This window comes from Pongo pygmaeus, chromosome 7 (assembly GCF_028885625.2).
Source record: "Pongo pygmaeus isolate AG05252 chromosome 7, NHGRI_mPonPyg2-v2.0_pri, whole genome shotgun sequence".
NCBI lineage: Eukaryota > Metazoa > Chordata > Mammalia > Primates > Hominidae > Pongo > Pongo pygmaeus.
Window position 1 is genome coordinate 65986779 of NC_072380.2, and position 26499 is coordinate 66013277.

The window sequence follows — 26499 nt, forward strand, 5'->3', positions numbered from 1 at the left end:
TGGGATTACAGGCGTGAGCCACCACTCTTGGCCCAGGGAAGTCTTAATAGAAGACAAAACCTAGTATACTTATAAAATCCTGATCTCTCTGTCTTATTTGTCCATTCATTCAATATTTATTGAGCACTGACTCTATGAAAGATGGCATTAAAATATTACAAAGAAAAATCGAGCACCACCCTTTTCCTCTAGAGTTTTCCATCTAAGTGAGACATTGTAAAAATCACTACATCAAAGTAGCATGTGATGAGAAGTAAAGTTTGATCCTATTATGAGGGTCAAGGAAGGCTACACACTCCCAGTGCCCCCTCCTCATTCTCCTGCCACCTCTTTAATAGGTGTTCTAGAATTCAGTGGAAGAAGAAACAACCATAAGCTGAAGATGGCCAGTGAAAATATGGGAGGGAGGCTCCAAGCTTGGGTCTTGGTCTTTCTGCTTCTGGAGCCTGGTTGCTGGTTCATCCTCACCCTAGACTCTATGCCTAGCAGTGCTGAAATACATGTGTCCTCATGCAGGTCACACTGTATCTCCCAGCAGCCTGATAGCAGCAAATCATTTCCTTGGAATGCTCTTCCTCAACCAAGAGAAAGGTCTCTGGGTGGCTAATGGCTGGGTGCTCCCCAACCTTTAAACATCATCTTTGATGCCAACTTTTCTGGGGGCCTCTGTGACCACCTGTGACTTAGTGAGGGGCATTTTCTCCATTATGTAAAATAATTTAACATATGCCAGCCAAATAGAGTATTTGTATCTTTATTCAATTCAATTCAAACATATCAGGCTGAGCGTGGTGGCTCACACCTGCAATCTCAGCACTTTGGGAGGCCAGGGCAGGTGGATCGCTTGAGGCCAAGAGTTTGAGACCAGCCTGACCAACATGGTGAAACCCCATCTCCACTAAAAACACAAAATTAACAAAGTGTGGTGGAGTGCACCTATAATCCCAGCTACTTGGAAGGCTGAGGCACGAGACTTGCTTGAACTTGGGGGTTGGAGGTTGCAGTGTGCCAAGATCGTGCCACTGCAATCCAGCCTGGGTGACAGAGCAAGACTCTGACTCAAAACCAACCAACCAACCAACCAACCAACCAACCAACCAATGAACCAACCATATCTGCCAGTGAACTATGGAACTACAGACCCACAACTGAGGCAATGCAAGGGAAGTTTCGATATGCTGATTCCTCAGCTCTTAGTAAACCATGCTTGGTGTCAGGGGTGTCCAGAACCCCTATCTACCATGGGTGACTGCATCTCCATGGTGTAGCTGAAGGGACAGCTCTGAGCCATGACATGAAATGGATTTCTGGTAAACCTTTGTGAGAGAAGATGAGAAATGACAATCTAGTATACATTAACACTCTCTGAAATGTCAGGGGAGTTTTGTACGGAGTCTTCTAGAGCCCCTGCTTGTCCCACTGCATGGCTCAGCATCCTGCCTTGTAATCAGCCCTCATTACTGTATCTCCTTTTGGCAGGTCTTGCAGACAGTTGTGTTCCCAGCACCCAGTACTGAACACTTACACTTTTGTAGATGGAGTGTGGCTGGCGAGGCAAGAAGAATAGCAAAAGGAACTTGCAGAAGGTATTTGCAAGTTTGTGCATGTGTGTGGGGAGAGGAAAAAGTTTGCTTCTTGTTCACTGGGAATGACTACTCCAGTGAGCTGGACTGGGCTCTGGCAGACACAGGCAAGAGGGCAGACAACGCACGTCTCAGCCTGCAGACTAAGGGGGCGCTCCTTTGCTTTAAAATTCCTCTACCTCCATCCTTGCTGAGAAAAATGTAGTCTGAGGACCGGTGGCATCAGCATTAGCTGGGAGGTTGTTAGAACTGAAGACTCTCAGCCCCACCAAGATCCACTGGATGAGCTGGCATCTTCCCAAGATTCCCCAGGTGATTCAAGTGCACCTTAAATTGTAAGAAGCATGCTTCATTTGATGCCAAGATTTTCCCAATTTTACTAACTTTACTTGAAATTTTGTCCAATAACTCCTTACTTCAATACTCTATACCTTTGCATTGATTGAATTTCTTTTTTTGTTTTTTGAGATAGGGTCTCACTCTGTCACCCAGGCTGGAGTGCAGTGGTGCAATCTCAGTTCACTTCCACCTCTGCCTCCTGGGCTCAAATGAACCTTCCACCTGTTTCCCAAGTAGCTGGGACCACAGGTCTGCATCACCACACCCAGCTAATTTTTGTATTTTGTGTAGAGACGGGGTTTTGCCATGTTGCCCAGGCTGGTCTCGAACGCTTGGGCTCAAGTGATCTGTCACCTTGGCCTCCCAAGATGCTGTGCGAGCCACCGTGCCAGGCCCAATATTGAATTTCTAATAGCCTCTTGTGAATTGTTGAAAAAATGTTAAAAACGAGAAAATAATTTTCACACAGAAAGCAAAGCCTCTTCTCAACGCCAGACCTTGAGTCCTTGTGAAGGACTGCATGGTATAACCACAGGATGGTCAAGGTCCACTGGCAGGATCTGGACACGCATCGATTGGTGACACAAAACCTTGGTGACTTCTAGCTCCATGAATTTCCTGCAATAGCATCAGTCCATGTCTTTTATCTTTCCTCAGGAAGATGAAATAGTATTTATTGAGGGGTAAACATATTAACTTATTCTTTAATAAACTTTTATTTTTATTTTTTTGAGACGGAGTCTTGCTCTGTCGCCAGGCTGGAGTGCAGTGGCGCCATCTCGGCTCATTGCAACCTCCACCTCCTGGGTTCAAGTGATTCTCCTGCCTCAGCTTCCCGAGTAGCTGGGATTATAGGCACCTGCCGCCATGCCCAGCTAATTTTTGTATTTTTAGTAGAGATGGCATTTCACCATGGTGGCCAGGATGGTCTTGAACTCCTGACCTCCCGTGATCCACCCACCTCAGCCTCCTAAAGTGCTGGGATTACAGGCATGAGCTACTGCGCCCGACCTCTTTAAGAAAATTTAAATCTTAGAATAGTTCTAAATTTACAGAAACGTTGTGAAGATAATGCAGAAAGTTCCCATATACACCTATCTCAGTTTCCTCATTGTTAGCATCTTACATTAGTAGAGTGCATTTGTCACAATGAATGAACTAATATTGACACATTATCACAAACTGAAGTCTATACTTTCTTCAGATTTCCTTAGTTTTTCCTCATATCCTTTCTTGGTTCCAGGATCACGCAGGATCTCACACTATATTTAGTCATCATGTCCCCTTAGGCTCCCTTTGGCTGTAACGATTTCTCAGACTTTTCTTGTTTTTCAATATACTAATTTTAAAAACTCTTTTTTATTTTGGAATGCTCTTCCTTTCCCTAGCAGAGCAGAATCCTACTAAATGAGTTCCTATCACACTTTAAAGCAGATTTAAGAAAATAAATATCCACTTATGAGCTCCTGGAGGGTGGGGCTCGATTATTTTAATCAATCTGCTGCTCCAGAATCCAGCACTGGTCCTGTTTCTGGCACAAATAGGTGTTCAGTAAATTACGTAGTCGGTTTCTTGGTTGATTCTTTGCTGTTCCCTTGCTGGCACAGTTGGTTGATTCTTTACTGGGCTTATAATGATCAATGGGATAAGATTTCTGCTTTTTGTTGTTGTTGTTTTTAAGACAGGGTCTTCCTCTGTTGCCCAGTTTGGAGCACAAGTGGCACGATCTGGGCTCATTGCAGCTTCAACCTCTTGGGCTCAAGTGATCCTCCCGCCTCAGCCTCCCAAGTGGCTAAGACTACAGGCACACACCACCATACTCAGCTAATATTTGTACTTAAGATCCCTGTTCTTAAAGATCTTAGAGGCTGGATGAGAGAGACAGCTGTAGAGAAAACTAAGTAGAATGAAACATTATGTTGTTTATTGTTTATCTGGGGAGCTTTGCTGGACCCGTATTGGGTTGGGAGAGAGGGTAATCCTTTTCCTGGAGACCATTCCCAAATGTCAGTTGCACAGTATTAATCCATACCTGTGTAAATTGCAAACCTCTTATTGGGAAGCCTTTGGTGCAGACAGATAATCATAATTGTGCAGTGTAGACAATGCCTTCCAAAATGATCTCCAGTGTGTTCACAGAACAATTTCTACACAACCACCTTTGCAGGCAGGAGTCAACCAGGCTGGCAGTATTCCAGGCACTTAAGCAAAATGCCTTGAAAAACATTTTTAAAAAGAAGTTTTTCCAGGGTCATATTCCTCTTGATACTAAAGACCTTCAATATTTCAAGGAAATTATATCTCATCTGTTCTTAAGCCATTTTTTTTCCCCCACTGAAACGAGTTGTCTTGTTAAACTGTAATGCCCAGTAGCTCTTTCTTAGCATTCTAAGGCTGCATGGTCCAGGAAGATAGACACTAGTCATATGTGGCTTTTTAAATGTAAATAATTAAATTTTAATAAAATTTATAAGTCAGTTCCTCAGTCATGCTCGCCACACTGAAAGTGCCCGGTAGCTGTACATGGCTAGTGGCTACCATGTTAGACATCACAGGCATAGTACACACCGTCATCAAGGAAATGTCTGTTAGGCAGCTCTGCTTAAAATACAATTTTCTTTTTTTCTTTTTTTTTGAGACACTCTCTTGCACAGACTAGAGTGCAGTGGCGTAATGTCGGCTCACCACAACCTCTGCCTCCCAGGCTCAAGTGATTCTCCTGCCTCAGCCTCCTGAGCAGCTGGGAATATAGGCGTGTGCCACCACACCCGGATAATTTTTATATTTCTAGTAGAGATGGGGTTTCATCATGTTGGCCAGGCTGGTCTTGAACTCCTGACCTCAAATGATCCACCTGCCTCGGCCTCCCAAAGTACTGGGATTACAGGCGTGAGCCACCGCACCCGGCTGACAACTTTCTTTTTATTTGTCCTTCTTCTTTTAATCAGAAAGCTACATTTTTCCATTTTAAAAGAATGTAATTTAAAGGAATACAATGAACACAATTGAGGGTGAACAAAATTCTTACAAAAACGCATATATCGTAGGGAATAAGGAAAATGTCACAAAAACCTGATTTTTGAAGCCTTAAGGGTTCCAAAAGTTTTTTTTTACTGGGAGAGTAAGGATTTTCAGGCCTCCCAGCCTTTAAAAATAGAGTCTACAATTTTCAGTCTTATTCTCCTTCCATGGGCGACCTGATTTTGGATTAAATCTTAGGACCTGTGAAGAAATTAGTCATGGTGTATTTTACGTACTATGCACATTATCCCTAGCCCTTTTCTTACTTCAACAAATGTTGGCACCTTCCTTAAGTTATCTCAGTGGGTCTCAGTACACTGGAGAGGAGCCAGAGGGAGCTTCAGGTGAGCCGCACTCACTAGGGCACTTGTTGGGGAGCAGGAGGGAGAGGGAGAAAGGAAAGGAGAGAGAGGATCTTAGGCAGACAGATAGGGCCCAAGGGAGGAGGAAAGGGCAAGGATGTATAAGGGTAATTTCCTTAACTTTACAAAGGACTTACAAAGATGTAAACATATTTTTGCCTTCATAGCCATGTGAACTGTGGGTTTGGATAGGTGAAAGAAGAAAGAAACAGCTGGGCGTGGTGGCTCACGCCTGTAACCCAGCACTTTGGGAGATTAAGGTGGGTGGATCATCTGAGGTCAGGAGTTCGTGACCAGCCTGGCCTACATGGCAAAACCCTGTCTCCGCTAAAAATACAAAAATTAGGTGGGCGTGGTGGCGGGCGCCTGTAATCCCAGCTACTGGGGAGGCTGAGGCAGGAGAATCACTTGAACCTGGGAGGTGGAGGTTGCAGTGAGCTGAGATCATGCCATTGCATTCCAGCCTGGGTGACAAGAGTGAAACTCCTCGTCTCAAAAAAAAAAAAAAAAAAAGGAAAGAAACTGACTTTTCGCAGTTTATCTTGCTCTTTCTTTCAAACTTTGTTCTATGTGCAAGTATTACCTATTAAAATAATTGCATTTAAAATCATTAAATTTAAAACTGAGGGCATGAAAAGCCATTCCACTGTTAGCAACTCTTGAATTACTCAAGGTAAGTATAGACTTACTTCAAAAAATAAGCCATCTTATTTCTCCCCAGAGCTAAAAATCATCCCTCTTTCTTTCTGATGTATTCCTGTGACTTCCTATCTTCACAGCTATTGTGCACTTGATTTCATTTCCAAAGCTCTCTGATCCTGCTGTTTGCTTCTCCACTGTGTTACAGTTGGGGCTGAACAATGGACCTGCCCGGTGCTGTTAGCATTACATTTTCATACAATGTCTCCCTGCCAGCATTGAGCAACACTTGGCTTGGTAAATCTTGTGGTATGATACTTATCAGGTGTTCCCTAACTGTGGCTGCCAGCATACCAGCAAAGTCTAACAGCAACACACCTTCTATATATTAAATTTCTAATTTCTAAAGTTTTAATTTCTTGGAACTATGGTTGATGCAACAGTGCCCCAATAAAGTAAAAGAATTTAGATAGTACTCTAGCTTCTATGCCTCTTTTGGGAGCACTTCAAGTAGTCTTTTGATCCATTTTTCACTTTACATTTCCTAAAAGTAAGCCAGACTTATTTAGTGAAGGACTTCAAGATTTTCTAATTTTGTAAATGAACGAATTGCTATTGTAGACATAATAATGACTGAGTAACATCAAAATAAGAAAGCTCAACTTTGGCAAAGAAATCCATTATTTTCCAAACTATGGGAAATTTCTGATGAATAGCTTGTGAGAAACCAAAGCCATGAACTTTATATAAAGATGCTACTTGAATTAATCCCAGCTATACATAAATATGCCATTACTGAAATTTCACTTCTCACAAGGGACAGGAAATTAGAAAGAAAGAGAAGTGCTTAGATGTTTAGAATTAACTAGAGATTTACTCAAGACAAACCATGGGTAGAATGGTGGAAGGAAGCAAACCTTGGGATGACAGTTTCTACAAATTATTACTATTATTATTATTGTTTTTTGAGACGGAGTCTTGCTCTGTCACCCAGGCTGGAGTGCAGTGGCTCAATCTCGGCTCACTGCAACCTCTGCCTCCCGGATTCAAGCGATTCTCCTGCCTCAGCCTCCTGAGGAGCTGGGATTACAGGCGCAAGCCACCATGCCCGGCTAAGTTTTGTATTTTTGGTAGAGACGGGGTTTCACCATGTTGGCCAGGCTGGCCTCAAACTCCTGATCTCAGGTGATCTGCCTGCCTCGGCCTCCCAAAGTGCTGGGATTACAGCCATGAGCCACTGCGCCCATTCCCAATACCATTATTACACCTGAGAGAAGAAACATTCATTCAACAATCTTATCTAATCTATGATTCATATTTCAAATTCTTCACTTGTGTCCCAAATGTGCTTTCAAGCTGCTGTTTTTTCCAATTCAGAACCCAATCAAGGTTTACCCGTTACCTGTGGCTGTACCTTCTCTTAAGTCATGTTGTCTGGAAAATTGACCAATGAGGCTGTAGTGGCCACCTATGTGAGCCAAGTTCTCTGCGATTTTGCAACAGAAAGGCTCACAGCCAATGTAAGATGCTCGAGTCACCTGGTTTAGTCAATTAAAACATACCACAAACAACAAGGTGACACACCACCTGAGTCCTGGGTCAGGCTTCACCTTTCTGGCTGACGGTGTGGATCAGAAATGGAGTTTCAGCCAGCAGGCACCGCAGTGGGAGATTTCCGGAGAGACCTGGGCCAAACGGCTCTGGCCACAGTAGAGGCTGGCCAGTTAGCCAGATGCGCAGTTAGCCTAGGGATGAACATCACCAATGAGGGGCCGAATTTAAGACCTGATGGATATAGGGTGCCTGATGTACCGCTTCTGTATATTTAGCAGGAACATCCAGTGCTTTTGGGGTTTCCATCTTTTTCTATCCATGTTCAGCACATTTGGGCTGCATTTAGTCTTCAGGTATGTCTCAGAGGTTACTAACTTATTTATCTATACTTGGCATCTCTTATGGATTCTTCCTGAGCTGCACAAGCTTCTTCCTTCTTCAGTTACTTTCTCTACCCTCCTTAGGTGCTTTCTTGTGTCTATAACAGATCAACATTCTCAAGTAATATGGCATACACACATGACAATTGTTTATTATTATTATTTTATTTTTGAGACAGAATCCTGCTCTGTCACCCAGGCTGGAGTGCAGTGGTGCCATCTCAGCTCACTGCAACCTCCGCCTCCTGGGTTCAAGTGATTCTCCTGCCTCAGCCTCCCAAGTAGCTGGAACTACAGGCGCCCATCACCAGGCCCGGCTAATGTTTGCATTTTTAGTAGAGACAGGGTTTTGCCATGTTGGCCAGGCTGGTCTTGAACTTCTGACCTCAGGTGATCTGCCCACCTCAGCCTCCCAAAGTGCTGGGATTACAAGCATGAGCCACCAGGCCCAGCTGACAATTATTTTTTAATCTAGAGCAGTTCCCTCTCCCTTGGGTTTTCCTTGCATTGAATTTTTGAGAGTCTAGAGCAGCTATCCTGTAGAATATTCCATATTCTGGATTTTTGATTTGTCTGATCATTTCTTTTTGAATAAATTCAGGGTTAAAGATTTTGGGAAAAATTCTTCATAGGTGCATCATACCAAGTGGCACATAATGTGAAGCTGTCCCATGACAGTGAAGTTTTGTCACTTCGTTAAAGCTATCACTGTCAATCACGCTATAGTGAAGACAAAATTTCCCTATTGCATTAATAGGGAGATTTGTAGGGTGCCCCACCCTTGTTTGAGACAGGGTCACACTCTGTCACCCAGGCTGGAGTGCAGTGGCTCCATCTCAGCTCACTGCAACCTCTGCCTCCCGGGTTCAAGCGATTCTCCTGCCTCAGCCTCCCAAGTAGCTGGGATTACAGGCACCTGCCACTACGCCTGGCTAATTTTTGTATTTTTAGTAGAGGTGGGGTTTCACCATGTTGGCCAGAGTGGTCTTGAACTCCTGACCTCAGGTGATCCGCCCACCTCACTTCCTAAAGTGCTGGGATTACAGGCGTGAGCCACTGCGCCCGGCCAGGGTGCCACTTTTAAGTTTTATGAATAACCTATTAATGGAATTGGGCGTGCTGGTCAAAGTGTATACTTTTGTTAGATATTGCAAAATTCCCTTTTATATGGTTAGTGCTGTTTTCTACTCCCACCCTCAATTTGATAGCAGGCTTATCTTCTCGTTTGCTTACAAAGACAGTGTATTGTCAAACTTAAAGTTTTTAGGAATGTGATAGGATAGACATGGAATCTCAGGGTGCATTTTACTTATGAATTAAGTTGAGCATATTTTATTTTATTTTTTTGAGACAGAGTCTTGCTGTGTCACCCGGGCTGTAATGCAGCCGTGCAATATTGGCTCACTGCAGCCTCAACCTCCTGGGCTCAAGTGATCCTCCCATCTCAGTCTCTCTAGTAGCTGGGACTATAGGTGCGCGCCACCGCACCCGGCTAATTTTTGTACTTTTTGTAGAGATGGGGTTTTGCCATCTTGGCTAGGCTGGTCTCGAACTCTGAGCCTCAAGTGATCTGCTTGCCTTGGCCTCCCAGAGTGCTGTGATTACAGGCATGAGCCACTGCGCCCAGCTTGAGCGTATTTTAATATGGTCAAGTGCCATTATCTTTTTCTGTGAACTGCTATTCTTGTCTTTTTTCTATAAACTTTTAACTTTTCCTCTCGATATTTAAAGTGCATCGTAAATCAGAGAGATTATCCCTTTATCTGGGATATAAACTGCACATACTCTCTCCTAGGTTGTCATTGCCTGGTAATATTCCTTGTGGGGATTTGTTGTCATCATTATTATGGAAAAGTTTTAAAATTTTTACGACATCAAATTCATGAATCTTCACTGTTATTGCTTTTTGATTTTTTTATGAGACGTGGTTTAAAGGCTGCCCTACATCTAGTTTATAAAGGAATTCACCAGTTTCTTTAAGTGTTTTGTATTATTGCATTTCCTACATTTGTATTTCTTATCCATTTGGAGCTTATTTTGGTGTAAGGCCTGAGGAAATTTAATTTCTAAATGAAATCATACTATATTACCTCCCCAAGAAAGCCAATTTTAAGGTGAAATTCTCATTTAACAGACAAAGCAGTATGTTTAGGACATGTAAAGAACAATAAATCAGGCCAGGCATGGTGGCTCACGCCTATAATCCCAGCACTTTGGGAGGCCGAGGTGGGCGGATCACCTGAGATCAGGAGTTTGAGACCAGCCTGGCCAACATGGTGAAACCCCGTCTCTACTAAAGCCACAAAAATTAGCCAGGTATGGTGTCACACTCCTGTAATCCCAGCTGCTCGGGAGGCTGAGGCAGGAGAAATGCTTGAACCTGGGAGGTGGAGGTTGCAGTGAGCCGAGATCATGCCACTGCACTCCAGCCTGGGCTACAGAGTGAAACTCTGTCTCAGAAAAAAGAAAAGAACAATAAATCAACAAAATAGGGAAGACAACTCAGTGTCATAGGCAAGAGAAGTTGAAAAGGTACTTCACAAAAGAGGGAGTCCAGCTGTCCAATAAGCATATGAAGCAGTGCCTGCCAATCACACTACAGTGGTGAGATACTCTACACCCTCAGCAGAGAGAGGGAAAAAAAACCCAGCAACATCAAGTTTTGGCAAGGACAATGGACACTGTCTGAGAATGTGCTTTGGAAGACTCCGTGGCAGGAATTATTACACTTCAGAATGCGCCTTCCTCATGACCCAGGAATTCTGCTGCTGGGTGTGTAATCAAAGGAACTGAATGGTATGTTCTTCAGGTGATGTGTGCATGTTCATTGCAGCATTACTTTTTTTTTCTTTTTTTTTTTTTGAGACGGAGTCTCACTCTGTCGCCCAGGCTGGAGTGCAATAGTGTGATCTCGGTTCACAGCAACCTCCACCTCCTGAGTTCAAGCGATTCTCCTTTCTCAGCCTCCTGAGTAGCTGTAACAGCAGGCACGCACCACCACACCCGGCTAATTTTTTGTATTTTCGTAGAGATGGGGTTTCACCACGTTGGCCAGGCTGGTCTTGAACTCCTGAGCTCAGGCGATCTGCCCGCCTCAGCCTCCCAAAGTGCTGGGATTACAGGTGTGAGCCACCTCACCTGGCCACAGCATTTCTTTTATAATTGCCTAGTTAGAAACAACCCAAATGTCTTTCAACAGTAGAATGGATGAATAAATTTATAAGATGGAATATGTTATATTTATAAGATGGAATATGCTCTTGAAATGAGAATGAATAGGGCTACATCAAACAGCCTGAGCGAACCTCACACAGGCAATGTTGAGCAAAAGATGTCAGATACAAGACTATGTGTCGTACGACTTCATTCATACAAAGTTTCACGGCAGTTGTAACTAAGCTATAATGCTAGGTTGAAGACTGCTGGTAAAACTACAAAGAAATGCTACGAAGTCATTACCATTAAAGTCAAAATATTGGTTATTTTGGGGGGCAAGGAGGGGTTTGTGATTGGGAAGATGCAGACAAAGAGCTACTGAGATGGGTGCAAGATTCTGTCTACTGACCTAAATGGTAGTTTCAGGGTTTTTGTTTTCTAAAAAATGGTTACGTTGTTCATTTATATTTTAGACACTTGTGTATCCAGATAGCTCCTGCCTTTCCTTCAAGCCCCTGCCTGGAAATTGTTGGATTATCTAAAAGGGTGCCTCCTCCTCTTAAGAAAAACATTTTTATTCTCAGATATTGCAAGGTTCCTGAAAAAGTGTGAGTTGGCTATCCAGTTCTTTTCTTTTTCAGTAGGTAGAAATGAGCAGATGTAGTTATATGGTATCTTGGATTTTTGCTTTCGTAAGCTAAATAGATTTGCAATCTAAGATATTTCAGGGTAGCAGAATACTATTAACAATTATAGCTGCTGGGGAGAGGGGAGGGTAGGACAACATTCCAAATAGGATGTTGGAAAAACATCCTATTTTAAAAGTTTTGTTTTGCTTGAAATTTTGCAAAAGCATGATTATTTTTCTATGAGAATAACTTTAAAAAGGGTGACTGAGGCCAGATGTGACAGCTCATGCCTGTAATCTCCCAGCACTTTGGGAGGCTGAGGCGGCAGATCACTTGAGTCCAGGAGTTCGAGACCAGCTTGGGCAACATGGCGAAATCCTGTCTCTACAAAAAATACAAATTAGCCAGGTGTGGTGGTGCATACCTGTAGTTCCAGCTACTTGGGAGGCTGAGGTGGGAGAATCACGAGCACAGGAGGTCGAGGCTGCAGTGAGCCGTAATCACACCACTGCACTCCAGTCTGGGTGACAGAGGGAGACGCAGGTCTCAAAAAAAAAAGTGACCGAATCTCTTTTATTAGTGGAGAATAACATAATGGCATGTCTTATGGTCACTTAAACTTTTAATTTTCACAACCATTTAACCATTTTTAAATTCTCAGAATTACTTAACCATATGTGTTTCATCCGCATTTGATAGATGGAGAGATTGACACACAAAACAGCCAGTAACTTGCCTTAAGACATCAAATTAGTGACGAAGCCAGAACTAGAACTTGGGTCTTCTGTATTCTAGCTAAATTACACATTTTCCTAGATCCCACTGATCTTCAGGTGTTCATTAAATTCTTCCCCTAAGAAGAAAACAACCACAGGAATTTTAAAGTTCCTGGAAGTTATTTGGAATGAACACCCTCCCTCCTCCACAGTGTCCCGTCCAAATGTAGACTCTATGAGTAAAATTTATTAACGTATTTTTACTCTGTGCTTTAATGCAATTGTTAAAATTTTCCTGTACTTTCAAAAGTGATTTCTGGTTTGCCATTTATCATCACCAAGATGTAAAAGTAAAAAGATTTTTAGACCGGGCACAGTGGCTCACTCCTGTAATCCCAGCAATTTGGGAGGCCGAGGCGGGCGGATCACCTGAGGTCAGGAGTTTGAGACCAGCCAGGCCAACATGGCAAAACCCCGTCTCTACTAAAAATCCCCAAATTAGCTGGGTGTGGTGGTGCACGTCTGTAATACCAACTACACCGGAGGGTGAGGCAGGAGAATTGCTTGAACCTGGGAGGCAGAGGTTGGAGTGAGCCGAGATGGTGCCATTGCACTCCAGCCTGGGTGACAGAGGGAGATGCAGTCTCAAAAAAAAAAAAGAATTTTTAGGTCTGCATGGTTTTTTTTTTTTTAATTACAGAATTAAATAGCCAAACCAAAATATAAAAGGTTATAAAAATCCTATATAATCTATATGCATTTTTGAATAGAGAATCGGAGGCAGATATACATTTCATGCTGATTCGTTGGATGCAGATTTCTGGTTCCAGGTATGTGTTAGCCTGAGTCCTGGGCTGGCTGAGAACACAGGCATAAGGTGTGTTGTGTACCTGTCATAGATTGATTTCTTAGGTAGTCAAAAGCCACACGCCGAGAAACTGGAAATAATACCTAACATACAGAATGCCAGGCTTGCTTCTAAGCGCTTAGTATATAGTCACCTAATTCATCTTCCCAACAAAGCTAGGCACTATTATTATTCTCATTTGATAGATGGGGAACTGTGGCCTAGAGTGAGGAAGTGACATGTCACTGCACACAGCCTGGGAGTCCTGCTCTCAATCACCTCACTCTGTCACCTCCACAAGGTTGACACAAATTTCTGTTATTTCGGATAGTTCTCTCATAATTAATTTCAAGCTTTTATTTGGCTTCACAGTTTGGGCAGTGTTGCCCGCATCTGGGGGGTCAGTGCACAGTTAAGCATTCCAAAGCGATGCTGACTCTGTGTCCTTGCCTCTCTTGGTAATCAGTGACTTTTAGTGCCTGGTTTATTTTCATTCACTCAGAAGTCAAATTTCAAATATGCTAAGTTGATAAGATGCTAGATGAAAGGACGCTGTTTGGAAGGTTTCAAATCTGCAAGCTATGAGTCCTCCCACCCCCCCAACTCCAAAAATGTCCCCAACACTGGGAAGGTGCTCCCAGTGAGGGCCCACTCAGATGCAAATTTCTGGCTTCTAGTTAGTTTGTTTTGCATCTATCACCCAGCCTTGAGTCTCCGGAAGGACCCTCCACCGCCAAAGACAAAGCACTTCACATTCACACCCATGAGCTAGTGATGAAGGCAGGATAAGAGGCCCTTTCAGGATGAGATATGGGGCAAAGTCTCAGACCACACATTTCTGGAGGCCTTGTTTTGTATAAGGCAATTGCAAAGAGCAGTCTCCTCTCAGTAAAGGGTGGCAGACTTCTTAAATCCTGCTAATGGAGTTTGACAGTGAGGGGATTAGGCTTGAATCTGGGCAAAGTGGAAGAGGCCGGCTAGAGAAGACACTGGGTTTTCCTTGATTCCAAGCAAGTGTAGAATGCCTAAGAGGAAACCTGTTTGTTTCCTCAACCAAGATGTCCCTAACCTGGTTCCCTCTATTTTGGGTTGAGGAAATACCAGGTCTATTTTGGGTCACCCAGACTAATATTAATTATTTAAGACTTCTGTTCAAAGCCTTCAAGGTCACTTTGCTAAATTTCAAGTCTCTGCCTGATTTCACTGCCTAAGGTGTTTGACCATAGGGGAAGAACTCAAATTTTTGGTCTGGCTCTGCCTTTAGAGAAGTCCAAATTCATCATTCTTAGGGATTGTGGCACCAATGTCCAGGACGACAGCCCACAGGGGCTCTGGTTTCTCCCACTCTCAGTCCTCAATGCCTGGCAAACTGGCGAACTCAGAATGTTAAGACATGTGAGCTATTGAAATACAGAACTTGAGAAATGATCCCAGGGAACATGACTCACTGTGTGACTGGTTTCAGCGGTTGCTCTGTGGAAACTGCTCCATCTATTCCAGCTACAGTGGTTTCCTGCTCTGTCCCGTCGCCTGGCACTCAACACTCCGTGAGGCATGGTCACCACTGCTGGCTAGAGAGGAAGCCTGGGCCTCCCACCCCACACAGAGCAGACCTCCGCCATCTTGGAAGTTGGGTGTTTGCTTTTGGCCTGATTTAGTTGGCCTCAGTGAGATGTTTCTTAGCAGTGTAGGGATTGGGCATTTGCTATAAGAATTGCTGTCATGTTGAGGGTGTGTGTATGTGTAGGAAATGGGGAGAAAGTTTCATTTTTCAGAGCCTTTGTAGTTCTCATCAACTCCATCTTATCCACACTTAGATGTCATTTGTTTTGCTAGCTTAGCCCCTAGAAGCTGATGGGCCTCCTAAACTCAGTTGTAATTCAAAAATTGTTATTTTGAAATTAAGTCCTGAAATTACTCTTAAATAGAGGTATTTCGCATTTCCCATAAATGTTAATAGGACTGGTTTAAGTGGAGAAGAAATGGAGTTACATTTGTCTGCCAAATAAATCTTGGGAATCACTGAATAGTGGAACTCCCCCTGCTTCTATTATTATTATTATTATTATTATTATCATTGTTATTATTGAGACAGGTTTTTGCTCTGTTTCCCAGGCTGGAGTGCAGTAGTGCAATCATGGCTCACTGCAACCTTGGCCTCTCTGGCTCAAGCAATCCTCCTACCTCAGCCTCCTGAGTAGCTGAGACTACAGGTGCAGGCCACCACGCCTGGCTAATTTTTGTATGTTTTGTAGAGACGGGGTTATACCATGTTGCCCAGGCTAGTCTCAAATTCCTGAGCTCACGTGATCCTCCTGCCTCAGCCTCCCAAAGTGCTGGGATTGCCAGGCCCAGCCTCTGCTTCTATAATTTAGTAAAAATAGAAAGAAAATTTTTACTGAAAGTGAATTTTAGCGATATCTTATCCATTTTTGAATAAATTGTTCACGTTTGATTTTTCTCTTTGGAAACTCTTTTCACTTCTTGGGAGACAGTCAGGGAGTTTGCTGGGTGCAGTGGCTCAAGCCTGTAATCCCAGCACTTTGAAAGGCCATGGCAGGTGGATCACTCGAGCCCAGGAGTTTGAGACCAGCCTGGGCAACATAGTGAGAACTTGTGTCTAAATAAATAAATGAAATCAAAGTTAAGTCTCCTAGAACGCATTCTTGTAACTGGAGCCATACATTGTAAAATTACTAGGTTTTAAAATTTTAATTATGGATTTACAGAGATAGAAGAGAAGACAGGTGAACAGGGGGCGGTGAGCAGGACACCACTGTGCGTGATGACACTCTGGCTGCCTCCACCTGCTGCCCATCTTGAAGCGCCTACCTCGTGAGGCTCTCCAGCCTTTCGTCTTTGCCAATCCAAATCCTCCTCGAAGGCTTTCTCTAGTTTGTGTCTTTTAAAATGCAAATTGTTTTCATGCTGCAGTCTCTTGAGCTCTTTTACTCTTCTCCTTTCTTGGTCCATAATAGAAGCTTTCTATAAGTAGAATTAGATTTTAGTCTTGTAAGAGTTATATTTGTTTGAGTGTGGTAGCTCATGCCTGTAATCCCAGCACTTTCAGGGGCCCAGACATTGAGGATTGCTTGAGCCCAGGAGTTCAAGACCAGCCTGGGCAACATACCAAGACCCCATCTCTACAAAAAATTAGCTGGGCGTGGTGGCATGCAGCTGTAGTCCCAGCTACTCAGGAGGCTGAGGTGGGAGGATCACTTGAGGCTGCCATGAGCTATGATCATGCCACTGCCCTCCAGCCTGGGTGATAGAGTGAGATCCTGTCTCTCTCTGTCTCTCTTTTTTGTTTAAAAGAAGTTGGCTGGGCACGGTGGCTCATGCCTGTAATCCCAGCACTTTGGGAGGCCAAGGCGGGCAGATCATCTGAGGTCGGGAGTTCGAGACCAGCCTGACCAACCTGGAGAAACCCTGTCTCTACTAAAAATACAAAATTAGCAGGGCGTGGTGGCGCATGCCTGTAATCCCAGCTACTCGGGAGGCTGAGGCAGGAGAATCGCTTGAACCCGGGAGGCGGAGGTTGAAGTGAGCCGAGATTGTGCCATTGCACTCCAGCCTGGGCAACAAGAGTGAAACTCTGTCTCCAAAAAAAAAAAAAGAATAAGAAGTTATGTTTTGCTATAATGTCAATTGCCCCCTCTATCCATTAGGATTTAAGCATGATTAAGTTTTTCCCAACTTAAAAAAAAAAAAAAAATCCCTCTCCTGTTCCTCCTGCATGCTGTCTTCACTTCTCTTGTCTATGCCTCAGCCCAGAGGCTTCTCCACTCCTTGGAATTGAATAATGACCTCTTTGTTGCCAAATTCATGGTGCACTTTTCCTTCATTCCTGTGGCATTTAACTTAGGTATTAATTCCCTCCTTTTTGGCTGAATCTCTCTCTCAGTGGCCCCTGAACACTGCTGGTCCTCTGAACTCTCAATAAACTCTTTTTCAGCCTCCTCAGAAGCCTGTCTTCCCTTGCACATCCCTGCAAACTTTCTCTTCTGCCCTTACTGGGGTCTCTGCAGGCTACACAGCCTCTGGGAGCGGGGAGGGTCATCTACTTCCAGCCCAAGCTCTTTAAATTTTCTCTGTGATGGCCAGCACCGGGGGAAAAGAGTCTGCAGGGACCCCTCTCAGTTGAGTCCCTTTCTGGCTCTCAGTGTAAGACAAACTCCTGGCCCAAGGTCATGGACCTTCCCAAGGGAAGCCACATCCCATGACCTGTTTAAAGGCCCAATTTCTCACCTCAATTCAGGTCAATTCTGAAGGGCCATCTCCACCCACAAAGCTCCCTTTGAGATCAGGGGAAGCCTTTGTTGTGACTGGATCATGGTTCAGCTTCTTCACGTGCCTGAGCTGGCTTCCCTCATTTTCCCACACGTGTTGACCCTAAGAGCTTCTCCATGGACAACAACCTCCATCTCAGAATCTTCTTCCCAGAAACTACCTGTGGCCTCTATATGCTGAAGGTCTCCATCTTTACATTTGCAGCCTGAATTTCTTTCCTGAAACCCAGATCCCAACCTCTGTTGTTTGTTGGATATCATTATTTGGGTGTTAAACAAGTTCTTCAAACTCCACAGGTCCCAACCTATGTTCATGTCTTCCTTTCCAGTCCATTCTCTTCTCCGTGGGCTCCTTCTCTCTTTTTTTCAAATTTTTTATTTTTGAGACGGAGTTTCGCTCTTGTCGCCCAGGCTGGAGTGCAATGGTGCAATCTTGGCTCACTGCAACCTCTGCCTCCCGGGTTCAAGTGATTCTCCTGCCTCAGCCTCCCGATTAGCTAGGATTACAGGTGCCTGCCACCATGCCTGGCTAAGTTTTGTATTTTTAGTAGGGATGGGGTTGCACCATGTTGGCCAGGCTGGTCTCGAACACCTGACCTCAGGTGATCCATCTGCCTCGGCCTCCCAAAGTCCTGGGATTATAGGTGTGAGCCACTGTGCCCGGCCTTTCTCTTAATAAAGTGGTTCAAGCCAGATACCTAGAAGTTACCCTTGGTCTTTTCCTCACTGTTCCCATTCAATCCATCATCAAGTCTTGTTGATTCCTCATTTCCACTTCCTTGTGATAAATATTTCCCAGATGTACCTATTCTTCCATTCTCTTTGCTGTTACCTTATCTCATGTCTCCACCATTACTTATTCCAATTTTCTCCTTTGCCTCCAACTGCCTCCTGAGTAATTTCCTTGGAATGTAAGTATTTTCATGCCGTTGCTCTGCTTAAACCTTTCAAGGGATTCCTATCGCCCTTCTATCAAGTCCAAAGTTCTTGGCCAGGCATGGAGATTCATGATTTGTCATTCGGCCCTTGCTAAGCTGCATGCCTCCCTCCTATCTTGCCATTGCAGCACTGGTCCCCAGGACTAGCCACGTAAGTCTTTGAGGAGTGATCAAAAAAGTCATTAGCTACAAAAGCCTTTTTTAAATAGATGTTTATTCTTTCTTTGTGTTACTTGCTTCTCTCTCTCTCTCTCTCTTTTTTTTTTTTTTTTTTTGGTTATCCTTCCTACTAAACTGTATGTTCCCTGAAGGGTATAGAAAACATACTGAGTGAGTGCTTGTAGAATGGATTAAAAAAAGTGTGAAAAGTGAGATTTGAATCAGTGAAAAATGAATGGAATTTGTAAGCAATAGAATACACAGAAAACATGCCGGGGTCTAATGAGTGGGCTTAAATCCTGTGTAGGGATTTGGATTGCAGAAGAGAAAGAAAGTTCACATGTGACTCTAAGAAGCCAGTGCATTTGGGAACCAGGCAAAAAAAAAGATCTTGCTTCCCCCATGATGAAGACAGTTCTAGTTTGGATGGGAGTGTTGGGGGTGGGTTGATAGGAGCTAGAGATGGACACCAAGCTAATTTGTGAATGGACCTGTGCCAAGCAGAGCTGAGGAGTTTCAATTTGTGATTATTTCAGTTGTAGATGGTTGTACTTCAAGAAACTTCCACAGTGTGTTAGAAAATGTTTTCACTTTGAATGCTAGCAGGTAAATATTCTGCTAATGGGTAAATATTCTAAAAGTGATGTAGTAGATGAATGGGGAAAAAGACGTGATTTCAGAAGCTTTATCTTAAGCAGATAGTTCTGTCCCTCTAACTGGTAACAGAGGTATGCTACCGAACTGGCAGGATGAATTAGGGCTCAGAGAGGAGAAGAAAGGGAGAGAAAAGAGAAAATCCAAGGAGGTTGTGAATAAAATTCCAAATGCCCTGCTCCCAGAGCTCTGGAAGGAGAGCTGTTCTTACCCTCTGGCTAATGCAGGATTTAAGCTGATCTGGGTCAGTGCTGGTGAGTGCCATCATTTTGAGGGTCTCCTTTGGGAGACTTGCTAAAAGTATCCTCTCCTGCATTCTAGACGTTCTTCTGAGGGTTATGTCCCCTGTATATGTGATGTCGTCGGAGCCTGAACTCTGGATCCATATTTTAACGTATAGCTAACAAAGCCCTTTACCTCTGATGACTTGTTTTGTTTTGTGTTTAGCAGATGTCAAAAATTTCCAAAACAAAAGACATATTATTTGTTACTTCAGTAAACAAACAACACCCCCTATGATTTTTTGACTTGTTTTTGTGCTTACCAATAACTCTCTTCACAGCAATTTTAATATGCCTTCTGCTTTCCTACTTTAAAGGAAGGACAGAGATGTTTAGATTAGCCTTGGGGTAAAATTCTAAGGTGTCTGATAACTTGAGGGATCTTCTTTTTTTTTCTTCTGGGTAACAGAGATGTTGTTTTACCTTTTTTAGGTTACGGTCCAGTATTGCTTGAATTATTTTTTAAAACAAAATTTCTTAGGCTGGTCGCAGTGGCTCACACCTGTAATCTCCAGCACTTTGGAAGGCTGAGGCGGGTGGATCACCTGAGGTCAGGAGTTCGACACCAGCCTGGCCAACATGGGAAAACCCCGTCTTTACTAAAAATACAAAAAATTAGCCAGGTGTTGTGGCATGCACTTGTAATCCTAGCTACTCGGGAGGCTGAGGCAGGAGAATCACTTGAACCCAGGAGGCAGAGGTTGCAGTGAGCTAAGATTGCACCATTGCACTCCAGCCTGGGCAACAAGAGCCAAACTCAGTCTCAAGAAAACAAAACAAAACAAAACAAAATAAAACTTCTTTTCTGAATGGTCTTAGATTTCTAGAACACTGTGAAAAGAGCACAAAGAGTTCCTGTATGCCCTATATCTAGTTTCCTTTCGTATTGACATCTTATATTAGTATGGGATATTTATTATAATTAATGAACTACTACATTACTATTAAATGAAGTTCATATTTTATTCAGATTTCCTTAGTTTGTTATTTTTTATTTTTTTTTGAGACAGAGTGTCACTCTTCTCACCTAGGCTGGAGTGCAGTGGCATGATCTTGGCTCACTGCAACCTCTGACTCCCGGGTTCAAGGGATTCTCCTGCCTCAGCCTCCGGAGTAGCTGGGATTACAGGCACTCACCACCACACCTGGCTAATTGTTGTATTTTTAGTAGAGACAGGGTTTCACCATGTTGGCCAGGCTGGTCTCGAACTCCTGACCTCAGGTGATCTGCCCACCTTGGCCTCCCAAAGAGGTGGGATTACAGGTGTGAGACACTGCGCCCGACCTTTAGTTCGTTGTTGTTTTTGCTTTGTTACCTAACATCCTTTTTCATTTCCAGGATTTCATCCAAAATACCACATGACATTTAGTCGTCCTGTCTCTTTAGGCTCCTCCTGGCTCTGACAGTTCTCAGACCTTCTTTGTTTTTGATGACCTTGGCAGTTTTGAGGAGTACTGTCAAGTACATTTTGTAGAATATCCCTCAGATGTGTTTATTCTGATGTTTTTCTCAGTTTAACATGAGATTATGGGTTTACAGGATGAGGACCACAGAAGTCAAGGGCTATTTTCATCACATTGTATCAGGGGTACATACTCTCAACATGATTTATCACTGGCGATACTGACTTTGACCACCTAGCTGAAGTAGTGTTTCTCAGTGTTCTCCACTGTAAAGTTCCTTTTCCCTACCTTCCAAACTGTACTTTTGGAATGAAGTTGTCACATGTAGTGAACACTCAAGGAGTTGTGCTGCACCCCTCTAAGGGCGGAGTAGCTCCAAAAATTATTTGCATAGGAGATTGGTCTCTTCTTCCCATTTTTTTCTTCAATAATTTATTTTTACCATGAATTTGTACTCATGGATATATATTTTATACTTTGAACATAATCTAATACAAATTTATTTTGTAGTTCTAGTTGTTCCAGCTTTGTTGGGAGCTTGTTAGTTGGCCTCTATGTTCCTTTGACATATACTCCAGTTAATGTAGGTTTTTGTTTTGTTTTATTTTATTTTATTTAGCATTTCTGTATTTCCTGGCTCTATAAAATACCTCCACTCATCTTCTATATTCCCTGTCCAGTCACAGAATCAGCCATTTCACCAAGAAGTTCTGGTTCCTTTTATTGGTGAATAGTATTAGAAAACAAGAGCTAGGTGTGCTTGTTGCTACTGGTGTGTCATCGCTTCAAGATCCTTTCAGCTGACAAAACAAGGAAATATATGTGTGTACACTAACTTGTGTGTATACACATATCTACATATTTTTCCATATGTGACTATTGCGTCTATATTAAGCTAAGCATGAGTTCATGCTGACGTCCCCAACTCTAATCTGTTATCATGTGGATTGCTCTAGACTCTTCCTCTCGCTTATTTGTAAACTCCTGTTCCAGCTGTGAGGAATTCGACTTCCATCAACTACCATCCATTTACTTAATTGTTCAGTTGCAGTGTACATGTATGGTAGCATTAGAATTGTTAACCTGTACTCCCATGGGAAACAACTTTCATCAACTAGAGTAGAGTCTGTCCAATTTCATTTGCTTTTAGTCCTGTAGGCTTCACTCATTTCCAAAGGTGCTTAAGTCAGCACCCTTTCTTCCCATCCGGCTAATGAGAGTGTTTCACACATTTGTAATACAGTTAGATCCTCTTATCTCATTCTGGGATTCCCGACCTCCTAAACAATTTTTTTTATTTGCATACATTAAGGATCACTCTTTGTGCTGTAAAGTTCTATGGGTTTTAACAAATGCTTAAAGTTATGTATACATAATTATGATACCATGCAGAATAAATACACTGCCCGTGAGCGGAGATCACTCCACTGCACTCCAGCCTGGGCAACAGAGCGAGACTCCATCTCAAAAAAATAATAATAAAATAAAATAAAAAAAGAATAGATTCACTGCACTAAGAAATCTGTGCTTCACCTATTCAATCCTCTCCCACAAGTCCTTGTAATCACCCAACTTTACCATTGCTGTGTTGCCTTTCCCAACATGTCGCATAACTGGAAGCTTCCAGTATGTAATATTTTCAGACAGGATTCTTTCATTTAGCAACATGTATTCAAGATTCACCCATGTCTTGTTATGACTTACAGATCATTTATTTTTTATCTCTGAATAATATTTCATTGTATTTGTATATCACAGCATATTTATCCATTCACCTATTGGAGCATGTATTGAATGTTTCTAGTATTTTGCAATTACAAATAAAGCTGCTGTAAACATTCACATGCAGGTGTTTATTATGGACATAAATTTTCAGAGAAGTTGAATACATATCTAGGAACATGATTATGGAATCCTGTAACACTACGTTTAGCTTTGTAAGAAACAGCCAAACTGTCTTCCAAATTGCTGTACCATTTTGAATTCCCATCAGAAATGAATGAGTGTTCCTATTGCTCTTAATTCTCAGCAGCAAGTGGTATTGTCAGGTTTGGGAGTCTGGGCCGTTCTCATAGGTGTATTGTGGCATCTCATTGTTGTGTGTTTTCTACTTTTAACTTTCCATTGAATAACTAGCTAAATTACTTCACAGAATGGATTGAAAGCTGATATATGGCTGTCTTTTTTTGTTAGACGTTTTGGAGAGTTATTTTTGAAAGTGTTCTAAAACATAAATTTAATCATTATGCTATGTAAGCATACAGTAAGATCTCAAAGTCATCAATAGGTTCTTGGAAGCTGCAACTTTAAGTGAAATGATGTATAATGAGATCAATGTTACTTGATATAAAATTTTAATTTTAGTATCAATATAAATTTTAATTGATATAACCAAGAGTTAAGTTCCTATGGCATATTTCTAGCCACAAGAACATCACGAAACATCTAAATAAAGACAATAAACACTTTTAATATTACACATTGAAATAAATGTGAGCTATAAGTAAATTTAAGAAAGATGAATAAAAACAAGAAAGATAATTATTTACCCAATTATTGGTGAATCAGTGAGTGATAGTGGTCATAGTTATGGTGAGTTAAATCAAGGAATAAATGTTTGCAAAGTGAAATTATAAGAAGCACCTCCTCCCACCACACAGTTCAAAAACCATCACAAACATGGGGGGCTTGTTGAATGATTTCGTTTCACATCATTTGTGTGATTATTGTAGACTTTACACATTTTTATTTTATAATCATTTGGATTCATTCATTCATTCATTTATTCTAGCTCACGGTGCAGCCAGAGCTTGTCCTGGCAGCTCATGGTTCAAGACGGAAACCAGCCCAGGTCAGGACGTCATCCCTTCTCAGGGAGAACTCACACACTCCCACGCGCACACCCACTCATTCCCCACACACTCTCTCACACTCTCACCCACACACACTCCCACACACTCCCACAGTCACCCTCCCACACTCACTGCAACACAGTCATTCATACTTACATCCACACTCACTCCCACACCCACATGCACACTCCCACTCCCACATTCACACACTTCTACACTCCCACACACTCCCACACTCACCCTCCCACACTCACTCCCACACACTCCCACAGTCACCCTCCCATACTCACTCTGACGCACTCATTCATACTTACATCCACACTCACTCCCACACCCACATGCACACTCCCACATTCACACACACTTCTACACTCCCACACTCCTCCTCTCACACTCACTCCCATACTCCCACACACTCCCACACTCACACTCCCACACTCCCACACTCACACTCACTCCCACGCCCACATGCACACTCCCACTCCCACATTTGCACACTTCTACACTCCCACACACTCCCACAGTCACCCTCCCACACTCACTCTGACACACTCCCACACACGCCTACACTCCCACACTCACACTCACTCCTACACTCTCACTCCCACACAATCCCACTCCCACACCCACATGCACACTCCCACTCCCACATTCACACACACGTCTACACTCCCACACTCCCACACTCACTCCCACACACTCCCACAGTCACCCTCCCACATTCACTCTGACACACTCATTCATACTTACATCCACACTCACTCCCACACCCACATGCACACTCCCACATTCACGCACTTTTACATTCCCACGCTCCCACTCTCACACTCACTCCCATGCTCCCACACTCCCACACTCATGTTCACTCCCACACACTCCCACTCTCACACTCACTCCCACACCCACACTCACTCCCACTCCTACACTCACTCCCACACTCACACTCACTCCCACACATTCATTCCCACTCACTCCAACACCCACTACCCACTCACTCCCACACTTCCACACCCACACTCACTCCCACACTCCCACTCACACTCACACCCACACTCACTCCCACACACTCCCACACTCACACCCACTCCCACACACTCCCACACCCACACTCCCACACCCACACTCACATCCACACTCACACTCACTCCCACATGCTCCCACACTCACACTCCCACACCCACACTCCCACACCCACATTCACACTCACTCCAACACCCACACTCACTCCCACACCCACACTTACACTCCCACACTCACACTCACTCCCACACACTCCCACTCACACTCACTCCCACACCCACAATCACTCCCACACTCTCACTCCCACACACTCCCACACACTCCCACACTCTCACTCCCACACACTCCCACACTCTCACTCCCATACTCACACTCCCACACCCACACTCACTCCCACACTCACACTCTCACACACTCCCATACTCACACTCACTCCCACACCCACACTCACTCCCACACTCACTTCCACTCACACTCACTCCCACACTCACACTCCCACATTCACATACTCCTACACTCCCACACACTTCCACACTCACACACCCCCACACTCATACTGGGATCGAGTAGACATGCCAATGAACCTTTGGGACATAGTAGGAAACTAGAGAACCCAAAAACTCCCCGCAGATGTGGGGAGACCGTGCAACCTTCACACAGACAGTGGCCCCTGCAGGAATAGATTATTTTTCTCATCAACGATATACCAAATGGCATTACTCGAGGACCTGCTGTATATGGTTTGATGAGTCAAATCTTTACAGTGCAAGTTTGTTCAGTTGGTGTGTAACTTCTTTACGATCTGAAAATTCTAAAGAATAAATTTTTAGGGATGCAATCAAATGTGATTAATTTACCATCTATTGGACACTTTTTATGGAAATGGAGTGGAAAAAAATAATATAAAAGTTCTTGTCATCCACGTTTTAAACTAATATGCATATATATTACTTTTATTGTAAGTTTAAAGAACCATAAAATAAAGATCCTGAATAAAGCTAATAGAGAAAATATCTTCTTATAGAAATTTAGGTAGAAAACTTTTTATTTAACCATGTAGTTTTTTTTTTTTAAACACAACAGTCATGGAAGGACAGCAATTCATTTTATATTCTAATTCTATTTTGTATTCTTAAAATAAGAATATTAAATTCAAGGAAAAGTTTCTTCTCCTGAGCCGTTTTTGGATGGTCCTGAACTCCTGCCATCTCTGCCCTCTGGCATTGCCTGAGTTTCCGTGGTAAGGCAGGTTAATCTTTGCGGCTACTGCAAAGAGCGCAGGGAACTCATCTGTCTTCCATTGTCAAGTAGGTCGTTCCTTAGTCCTCTCTGGGATTTGGGTTGGGTAAGAATGATTTATGCGAGTAGGTAATTTTATTCACATCTCTTTATTGTTTTAGAAAGCTGAAGTTGAGTAATGATGTAACCTTTAACATCAGCAGGCTTATTTAACCCTACATTTGGTTTATTTAAGTTAATACCATCCGGTAGTTGCCTATTTTGATTTTCCCGAATCTTTGAACTTTGCCCCCTCTTTATTCTTGATAAACCCAGGGTCTGCCCTTACCATCCTGCTTGGTCTCTTTTGGGACTTGCCAATTACACGTCTGCTTTGGTTTAGAAAAATCGTTCCTGTGCATTTAAAAAAACCTCCACCCAGCAATTCCTGATATAAT